Source organism: Notamacropus eugenii, chromosome 1 (genome assembly GCF_028372415.1).
Source record: "Notamacropus eugenii isolate mMacEug1 chromosome 1, mMacEug1.pri_v2, whole genome shotgun sequence".
Lineage (NCBI taxonomy): Eukaryota > Metazoa > Chordata > Mammalia > Diprotodontia > Macropodidae > Notamacropus > Notamacropus eugenii.
Window position 1 is genome coordinate 91,382,917 of NC_092872.1, and position 10,472 is coordinate 91,393,388.

Genomic DNA, 10,472 nt, shown 5'->3' on the forward strand with positions numbered 1-10,472 from the left:
TATAGGAAAAATATACATGTACAAAATAATTCATAAGAATACTACTCATGATATATATAGATATAGGTGTGTGTGTGTGTGTGTGTGTGTGTGTGTGTGTGTGTGTGTGTGTATACTCATCGAGGGCAAGAATTGTTTGATCTTTTTTCCTTGTATTGCCAGTCCCCAGAACAGGGCCTGGAATGTAATAGGTGCCTAAAAAGTGAGTTCATTGGTTGCATCTGTATATCTTCATACATACATCTTTTAAAGTCTCTAATAAACGATTTAGGGATTCTGGAAGTCCATTTATTCACCACTGTCAATATGAAAGTTTTAATTCAAAGCTAATCAACAGGGACAAATCACCCACAATTTTTATTCTTCATAGACTATGTTTCCTTTAAGTCATCCCAGCAATGGTATTATGTAATTTATGGCCAAATTATATGACCAGGGGAATATTAGTGCTAAAAAGATGGGATTTGGTGGCAGGCAGCAACTCAGGACTGTTTAAAAAAAATAACCATTCAATTTTCCCAAAAGGATTTAGCCAGCTTTCCTCTTCCTCCCTATTCAATTCTTAATACTACTCATTCTGCACCTACAACATTTGCCCAAGGTGTATGTACCAGCTGGCTGAACTTAATAGTTGGGGAATGGAAACCAAAGTACTGAAATTAAACTCATTTAGAATACAAGTTCTTTGGGATTTTGCAGCTTTGAAAAAAATAATTAGCTTTTATTCTATAAACCAAAATGAATAAAAATATTTCCACAATTGTTCCTACTTGAGAAAATATGTAAATATTTTAAATAAATGCAAATATGTGTGTGTGTGTGTGTGTGTGTGTGTGTGTGTGTGTGTGTGTGTGTGTGTGTGTGTGTGTAGAGAGAGAGAGAGAGAGAGAGCTTCTTCCCTTAGGAGTGCTAATATAAAGAACCTCAAGAAAACAACAAGGTATCCTATAAATCGGATATTACATTTATAATGCTTAGGGGGTTAACTCTTCATCTGCCAGAGATTGAAGGAAAATTTCTCCCAAAGAGGAATCCACAAATAACTTTCTTGTTTCCTTTCCTCTCTATCCATGGAATTAATTCCTATGCAATCTAAATCATTCCATTTAAACAATCTTCAAGCAAAGACTAATTTAATCAAACTTAGTGCTCCTTCCAAAAACAATAAAAAAAAAAATGTGTCTTAAAACCAGAAACCATCCAACAATTCCAAACTAGATACTGACAATTCAATTCATAAGATTTAGAGCTGGAAGGACCTTACAGACCAACATTCTCATATTAGAAATGAAAAAGGTCTAGTGACTTGTCCAGGGTCACACAGCCTGTTAAGTGTCATAGATTAGATTTTCACTCAGGTCTTTCTGACTCCAAGCTTATTTGCTCTACGCACTGGAACACCTCACTACCCAAATTCAAATACTTATTAAGTACCTCTTAATAACATGCTGAATAGTCTCTTGTTCAAGCATCTCCAAATAACTAAGTAGAAAATTTCCAAGTCAGGAAGATGGCTTACCACTAACACTGAGAGAGTCACCTGTTCCATTTTTGCCATTTGTTTTACACAGAAGTCACAGTTTGAAGTCTCCAATTGTTTTTATGGGGGCAAGTACAGAAGCATTTTTTCGGTTACTATAGTGATAATATTCTATCTTCTTACAATCAAATGAAGCAGAACTCCGGCTCCCAGGCAGCTATGCCAAAAAGCTCTAGGTACTACACATGGAGATAACCCTGATAAGAAGGGGAGGAAGCACTTTGAATTACTTGAAGATAAACTTAAAAGAAACTACCCTTTGCTCAGCTGTTTTAACCTGATTGGTCTTTTGACTCTTTGAAGTTCCATATCCTGCTTGGTCTAACTTTTGTTATTGTTGTTGTTAATGTTGTTTCTTCTTTTGCAAAACATTTTCACTATGACTTTTTCTTGGTTTTCTTTACCAGAGTTTGACATGGTGCATTTTCTGGGGGGTTGAGGAAGAGGAATGCTGGATGAGCTAGACAAAAATGCTTCTTCTCACTTCACCATCCTGATTCTGCCCTCTCGGGAATACCTTCCAAATGTGTTTCATCAGCGCGGATCAAGACTCATCTATCTTCTCCAAGAAGCTTTACTTGACCAGCCTGACCTCAAAGGAAATATTCCCTTAGTTTTTGTTCTCAACATTCTATTTAGTTTGAATTACTATATCACTCTCTGCCTTTTACTCTGTTGAAGCTCTGTCTTCCTTTTTCTCCAACTAAAGTGTAAGTTCCCCAAGAGTAAATATATATGTATCTATATCTATATCTATATCTATATATATATTATGTTTCTCATGTCTAGATAGGGGAGTGCAGATCACACAAGAGGTGGTCAAGAAATGCCTAATGAATAAAGTCATCTAGGACTTGGAGTCAGTAAAGAAATGGATTTGATTTCCAACTTCAATATTACAACAAGAGGCATGATGAAGTACCTACTGCATGCTTAAGGCACTAGGATTATAAAGACAAAACAGAAAAAACAAAACAAAACAAAACAAAACCAGAGAGTTTACGTTCTCTTTCTACTGGGGGAAATATACACAAATAAATACAGCATAATTTTAAGTGGGAAAGCACATTGAAATCCAGATGACAAGGAAAGGCGTCATCAATTGCCTCCTGAATTTTATTCCAAAAACCTCAAGTAAGAAGGGAGATTGTTCCAGAGATGGGGGACGGTCCATACAAAGATATGGAGAAGAAAGGGAACTGGCTTAGTTGTCAAGTAGTTTGTGAAGGGATCAATCTGGAAAGATGGGTTGGACATCATCATAGAGTATATGAAAGACTATCTTGTGGAAAGAGAAAATTCATTTAACCATCCACATCTTCATTCCTCCAGTACTCCTTCCTGAATCTCCAGACTCCACCATGGGAGTACTTTTATCTCTATCCCTTTTAAGATTGCTCTTATGTGCTTGCTACCTCCCTCCATTAGAATGTACACTCCTTGAAGTTAGGAAATGTCTTTCTATGTGTCTATGCATTCTCAGAATTGAGCACAGTGTCTGACACATTGCACAAATGTTTGTAGATTCCTGCTGTTTGTCCTTCATTCTCAAAGAGGACCGTGACATCAGGGAGGTGACGCCATGACACAGAAGTGAATTAGATATACATGAGGGAAGACTGTGCAAAGTCACCAGCCTTACTTTCTCCTCCAGAGCCAACTGAGTCCAGTGGCCAGATATGGATCAGGCCAATTGGAGATGGCCCAGGATGCAGTGGGGGAGCTTGGCCTTCTCAAGCTAAAGGTATTTAATGCTCACAGTTTGACCGAGGTAGAGCCCATTCAATGATTAAGGCTTAATAAAAAATGAGGCAAAGAATGCCTCTTTTAAAAAATAACATAAAATGGATCTGGGAGGGGGAGAACTTCAGGGTTTTAGGCCAGAACAGAAACAACTGTTATTTACATTCCTTCTGAGCCCCTAACCAAAAACTTAACGAGTAGCTTTAGGAAGTAACTGACTCCCCTCAACAGGTCTTTAAGCAAAAATGAGCAACCACTTGGGGCAAATGTTGAAGAAATTCTTGGCCAGGAAATTCTTGCTTCTTCCTTTTAGGTCCCCTACAGGTCTTCTATCTGTACCTTGGACACCGGAGATGACATTTCAATAATTCTGTTAATACTATCTCCACTATTTATTATATAAGCTGTACCTACACAACCAATCTGAACTTCCATTGGATGGTGTGAAAGCTAGGATTTGAATTCAAGTCTTCCGACTACTAAGCTCAACTCATCAAATTCTCCCAGTCCTCTTTCCTAGGTCCCTCCTCACCTCTTATACTCATAATCCACATCCCAGATTCCCAATATAGGAAACCCAAGAATACTCAGGCCCTGAAGGGGATTTGATGATGACTCAAGGATGTTCACTGGTTATTGATTCTAGCAGTGTCCAAGAACCCAGCTTTGGGAAATTTCAATTCCCTCTGACAACAGAAAGAGGAGAGAATAAGAAATGGAAGGAGCGTAGGCAGGCAAACTCTTTACCCCATCCATCAAATCCCACACCTGCAGCTCTAGCAAGGTTTTATAGTAGGGAATTCTTAATTAATCAGTACAAGTCAAGAGGTAGGATTTATATCAGATCCCTGGCCTCCTCTTCAATACGCCACACTATATCTCTACTTCCAACCTGAACAGTCACACAAAGATTCTCAACTATCAACTTTAAATCCTATAAATCCCCCAGAAACAGCTGGTGGCAAAGTGGCCAGCATACTTGCACTGGTCCTGGAGTCAGGAAGACTTGAGGTCAAATTTGACTTCAATGGGCAAGTCACTTAATTTCTGTTTGCTTCAGTGTTGTCAGCTGTAAAATGAAAAGAAAAGCATGGACCAAAGCTTAACACAGTGTCTGGCACATAGTAGGAGTTATATAAGTGCCCATGACCTCCCTCATTTTACAGATAAGGAAACTGAGTCCCTCAATAATTTATTGATTTGCCCCAAAATTGAAACCATATAACGAAATGAAAACTTAATACTTATCTTAAATGTTTGGATTAAAGCTATTAATTGTACTCCATGTTGCTATCTTCCATCCCAGTGAATTTATTGTTTTACTAATAACGCATGCCTAGGAAATAATAATTTAAAACTGCCAACTTGCAAGAAAAGCAACTTGGCCCAAGATGAGGAGGGTTGAGGTTAGGGGGTAGGAGGCAGGGACTATGAAAGATGAAGTAGTCTTACCACAATCTAAAGCAAGCCATTACTTTTCAGTAACGTGTCTCGGGGGATTTTTACAGTTGATATAATTCAGGCAAAACTTTAGTTTCAAGTTTCAAGTGAGAGAACATAAACTCAACTGCCTAAAAGAAATCTATCTACCTAGGAAGGTTAGCAGCTGAATCTTCCTGGCAACATTTTTGCAAAGAAAACACCAACTTTAGAAGTCGAGATGACTTCAAGAAACCTTGAATTTCCCAATAATAATTTTAAAAGGTAAATGAACTCAATCCCATTAAAAAAACATGCAGTGGCAAAGTATAAATAATCCTATAGCCTAAAAGAAAACCAGCTTCAGCACAGACTTAATGAGAAATAGTTGTAGTTTTAAACTAAGACCAAACCCCACATATTTGCACAATTATTTTTACAATAAACCTGGATCCCTTTTGGATGTTTCCCAATGTCTAATTAGTATGAATTCCATTGGACCAGACATGTTAAATCAGAAGTTCTTAAACTTTTTTGTATATGTCATGGACATCTTTGGCCATCTGGTTGAGACAAAGTATGGAGCCCTTCTCAGCATGTATTTAAACGCATAAGATGAAATACAGAGGAGTACATAGGAAATCAATCATACTTAAAACTGTTATTCAAAAATTCTACGTTCTTGGAAACAAGAGTAAAAATCTCAGGTCTAAAAGAAATCGTTAATGTTATAATGGGATAATATTTGTAAAGTGTTTAGTACAGTGCCTGGCACATAATATTTGCTTAATAAATGATTTGCTTCCTTTCCCTGTTTCCTTATGTGGGAACTTCACCCCAGTGATATATGGAATTCCCTGCTGAGAAAACACGTTAGACAATGCTGGTGGTGAGGAGAGGGGCAGAGAGGCTAAGTGACTTGCCCAGGATCACACAGGCTTGGAGACATGGCCATCCCATGTGCTCTAGATTATGAAACAACAAATTAACATTTTAGTCTAGATATGGAAACAGGAAACTGTAAGGTGCTGAAAGAAGTCAGTAACCAAAGCGAATGGACAGTAAGCAGATCTTCAACATGCTTTTATTTCAGGAATGTGAATACTTCCACCTTCTCACTTCAGGAGCTAAGAACTACATATCTAGTAATAACGTTATCATAATAACAACATTTTTATGGAACTTTAAGATTTGGAAAGCACTTTACAAACATCATTTCATTTGATGTTCATGAAATCCCTGGGAGGTAGGTGCTATTATTAGCCCCATTTTACAGATAAGGAGACTGAGGCAGAGGGTGGTTAAGTGACTTGCCCAGGGTCACACATTTAGAGCATGTCTGAGGCTATATTTGAACTCAGGTCTTCCTGTCTCAAGGTTCAAATGAAGGGAAGTAGTAATGTGTTCGTCATATGATGTCGAACAGAGGTGAACAAACATCTGTCTCCTCATATTTGAATGACTGAGTGAAGGAGCAGTGTGGCAACTGCGCCCATGAAAGTATCCACAAACTGTTTCCAAAAAGAGCCATGAGTCCTTCTTTGGGATCTGGAGGCTACCACAGTAGGGTTTTTTTTTTTCTGACTTTGAACACATAGCTTGAGTTTTCCTTCTGGCTCTGCCTCCAAGTCTCTGACCTCACTCAAATCACTGGACTCCCCTGGGAAATAAAAATAGAAACCTCCTCCAGTTATTGCAAACTGGACCAGTGACTTCACATGCCTTTGCAAATAGTCTGGCCAGTCCCTCTGGCAAGCAGCGACACAGTTACCAAGCTCGTCCACGACACTCATCCTGCCCCAACCGCGGGACATCTGCTACACCTCAGCTCCAGCTCCTAAGTTCCTTCAGTTACCTACCGAGAACTTCCCCCTCCTGATCAGTTCAAAGCTTCTAGACCCTTTCCTTTCCATTCCATTCCGGTACACAGGCCGGGATGGGGGGATGGGGGGCGGGGGGGGGGGGAGGGAGGGGCGGGAGGGATTGTCAGTCCATATCCTAGAGGCAAGTTCCCTCCCTTTGGCTGGCCTCCTTCAGATCCAGAACAGGGTGGTCCAACGCGGTGCGAACCTGTTGGCACTTCAGCTCGTACGAACTTCCTTTCGGAGCCGCACAACCAAAGAGCCTAAGGAAGGACCAAGTCCCGAACCACCTGAAGCTGCCCCCAAGTCCCGGAGGACGTGTGGGTGGTGTTTTCTTCTCCCCTTTAACTCGCCCAGAAGGATTGCCCTGGGAGGAGGGAAGATGCCTGCCTGCCTGCCCTCCTTAAACTGAGCCAGCGTGGGAGGAAGGACTCAACTTCTGCCCACTCGGGGACTTCCAGTCCTGGGTTCTAAGCACGTCTGAAACCAGAACATTAGGGACGGAGAGACCATCGAGGTATGCCCCGAGGTCTCCCAGATTTTTTTTTTTAAACGAACCCGACCCCAACACAGTCAGCTCCTGGTAAGCGAGGAGCCATCCAGGGAGAAGGTGCCGAGGAAAGAAAGGCGGCGGCGGGGCCCCGGGCTGGCCGCAGCCCGCCCCCTCCCCTCGGGCCAGGCTCCGATCCAGGACCAGTCTGAAGGTGGCCATCACACCCTCTGCCCCTCCCTGAACCCCCGTCCCCTGCCTCGAAACTCACCAAGACGAGCTCTCGGTCCTCCTCACCCCCCACCCACCGCAGTCTGGGTTCGAGGAGGCCCGCACTTACCAGCGCCTAGCGAGCCGAGCCGAGCCGTGCCGAGCCGGAGGTCTGAGCTCGCCGGGGCAGGCGAGGGGGCGGGTCTGAGAGGACCGGGGCGGGCAGCGCAGTTCGACAGGCTTCCGGCTTCTCCCCGCCTCCTGGCCCGGCTCCGGAGAGCTGCAGCCCCGTCCCGTCCTTTCCCGTCCCGTCCCGCCTAGTCTCGCTCTCCGCCCCCTTCCCTTCCCTGCCCAGCCCCTTCCTCTTGTGGCTAAAGGCTCCCTGGTCCTGCTCGTTAGCCGGTGGCTTCCCTCTGGCCGTCCTGTCCAGTTGCTGAAGAGCCCTTTAGCCTCTCCATCCTCTGATTCAGAAACTCTCGGAGTTGGAAGGAGCCTTAAAAATCGTCCAGTCCAGACCTTTTTTAGGTCATGGCCCCCTTTCCAGTCTGGTAAAGCCCTCCTCAGAATCAGAAATGCATGAAATCCATAGGATTACAAAAGAATCCAAAGGTTGGCGAAAATACAGATGTAATTTTTTTTGGCCACGTTCACTGTGCCTTAGAAATCTATCCGCGCCCCACCGCCTTAAGTCCACCGACTCCAGGTTAAGTACCTTTGATCTGGTCCAACTTTCTCATTTTACAGAGGAGGAAACTGAGGCCCAGAGAGAATTAGTCACGTTCCCAGGCTCACAGTTATTTTGGGACACAACTAGATACTAGGACTCGGGGTCACCTAACTCCCAATACATCAGATATCGCACTGCTCTTTTCTCCCTCAAATTTCCTCCCTTTTTGGTCCAGTTTTGCCTTCATTTCCTTCCCCAGTTACACTCTTCTCATCCCCTGTCTGCCCTTCCCAGATTTCAGTCTCCACCCGATTACTTCTTTCTCACACGCTTTGGTGTGGTCCTTCTACAGTCTAACTTCTCCCTGTTCGTTCTCTCAAGAGGAGCCAATGACCACTTCCCCCAGGGGAATTCACTGAGCTGATTATACGCAATCTTTCTTCTGTCCTCTTTGCCCTTTCTAGAATGACCTATTATCGTTGTTGTTCAGTGGTGTCCAACCCATCCCCAACCCCTTTGGGATTTTCTTGGCAGAGATACAGGAGTGGTTTGCCATTTCCTTCTTCAGCTTGTTTTTATAGATAAGGAAACTAAGACAGAGTTAAATGACTTGCCCAGGGTCACACAGTTAGTAAGTATCTGAAACAGGATTTGAACTCAGGTCCTCCTGACTCCAGGACGGGCACTCTATCCACTGGGACAGACCTAGCTGAACCAATGATTTATGTCTGCTCCCATTTTCCATGAATTCTGAGTCACAAATGTCAATGGAAAGCAGTAACTCAAAATCTTATCTCCACCACTAACTTTCTATGCAAAGTTCCTCCACAACTTCCTCCAATTTTCCTTTAATAAACATCAGAGAACTCCATTTTACAATTGGGGAAAGGGAAGCTAGTAGTTGTGAAATGACCTATCCAAGGTCACAGAATAAGTCAGTGACAAATCCTGGACTAGAACCCCAGTCTCATGACTCCCACTCCCAGAGTCCTTCCACCAAAATCACCATGACAACCCAACTCAGTGCAGCAAAACTAGAAGTTTTAAAAGGGGCTATATATCAGTCTGGCAAAGTTTGTGAAAAATTCATCAATAAATCTATGATCTCATCAGAATGGATTGCAACACAGCAAGTATGTTTTATCCTGTTATACTTCTCCATTTCTTTCCATAACACCTCCATAAAGAATCTACCCAACAATGCTTTTCCTCTGATGAGTTAAAAGGTGTGTGCTTATGTGTGTATGAATAAACATTGGACCTGCGATTTCATCAATATAGGGAATGTCTGGTCGTCATCTATGTGTATATATCTATATGGATAGGTACTATATCTATGATTTCATCGGTATAAGGAACTCCCAAGTGAGGAAACTCCCTCTACCAATGCAGATTGGTAACTTCTCTACAATTTATAGTCTTAGAAAATTGTCTAGACCTAAAGCACTGAGATTAAATGATTTGCCCATGGTCTCAAAGCTATACGTGTCAGAGGCAGAGCATGAACCTGGATCTTCTTCACTCCAACGCTGACCTTCTCTGCATTATACCCTGATGTCACTCATCTTCGTCTCTGTAAACTTTCAATAAGTACAGCACTTTAGCAATATATTATTACTTAGAACCAGACCATATGTTTCCTCCATGATAACTGGTTCACTGTCACCTTTCAACTGAAGGGCTCTTTGGCAGACAAAAAGAGACCATATCATTAAGCTATCCCTGAACAGAGTCCTGTACCAGTAAGTAAGAGACTTGGAGGTGGGGATAGGAAAGAAACCAAAATAGTAAAGCAAAAACCAAACTCGTTTGATTTTTTAATATGATGTAGTAAAAATATATCATATGCCTAATTTTCCATGTGTCTTAAAAATTCACTTTTTCTCACAGTTTTTCTTTATCTCCTTTCCCTTGATTCATTGAACATAACAGACATTTAACTCGAGTTTAAGCAATAATCTTTATTTTTTTCAAATGTTTAAAGTTACTAGTAGGACCTTGAGGTTACTTATTAGAATAGTTTTAAACTTATAATCTTCTTTCCTCTCTTAATTTATTTTCTTCCTTTCTTAATTTTCTTCTTTCTTTTTTCCTCTTTCCTTCCAACTTTCCCTCTTCCCTACATTTCTTCTCTCTTCCCTTCTCAATTCCTTCCTTGCTTTCTTAATTCTTTCTTCCTTCCTTTCTTTTTTGTAAAAATTCCGAGGTAAAAAACACCACTTGGATTTCCAACCAGCAGCTTCCCAGCAGGGCACAAAAAAATAATGCCACTTGTTTCATGTGCTACCCTGTTATAACCCTGCAGGAGGAAAAACATACTGACTAACTCCTAGTACACAGGAAACTGAACTCTTGCTACTGCCAAGTCTAGGGAGATTCCAGCTCTCAGTTGACTTCATAGGGGATTTGGAAGTGTATTTGCTATCCTTGGTTACATATGGTATCACATGAACCAGTCTTGAAAGTGGAGCCCTGATTTCAGCTAATTTTTTCTCCCCTCTGGGCGTACATAATCAGACTTGAGCACTATAAGTAGTTGCC

The 10,472-nt window shown here is 41.8% G+C and overlaps 1 protein-coding gene across 4 annotated transcripts in view; it reads right to left on the minus strand.

Moving 5' to 3' along the window:
* The window catches only part of LITAF (lipopolysaccharide induced TNF factor), a 42,142-nt gene extending 34,553 nt beyond the window's left edge, over window positions 1-7,589 (minus strand). For 2 of the 4 annotated variants that reach the window (XM_072609378.1, XM_072609371.1), the window contains exons 1-2: window positions 7,395-7,510; window positions 4,263-4,352 (exon numbers count right to left, since the gene is read on the minus strand). The gene's annotated coding sequence lies outside the window, so the exon portion shown is untranslated. Of the gene's footprint in view, window positions 1-4,262; window positions 4,353-7,394 lie in introns of all 4 variants that reach the window. The other 2 variants (XM_072609363.1, XM_072609389.1) reach the window with 2 other exon arrangements.
* Between the last annotated feature and the right edge of the window lie 2,883 nt (window positions 7,590-10,472).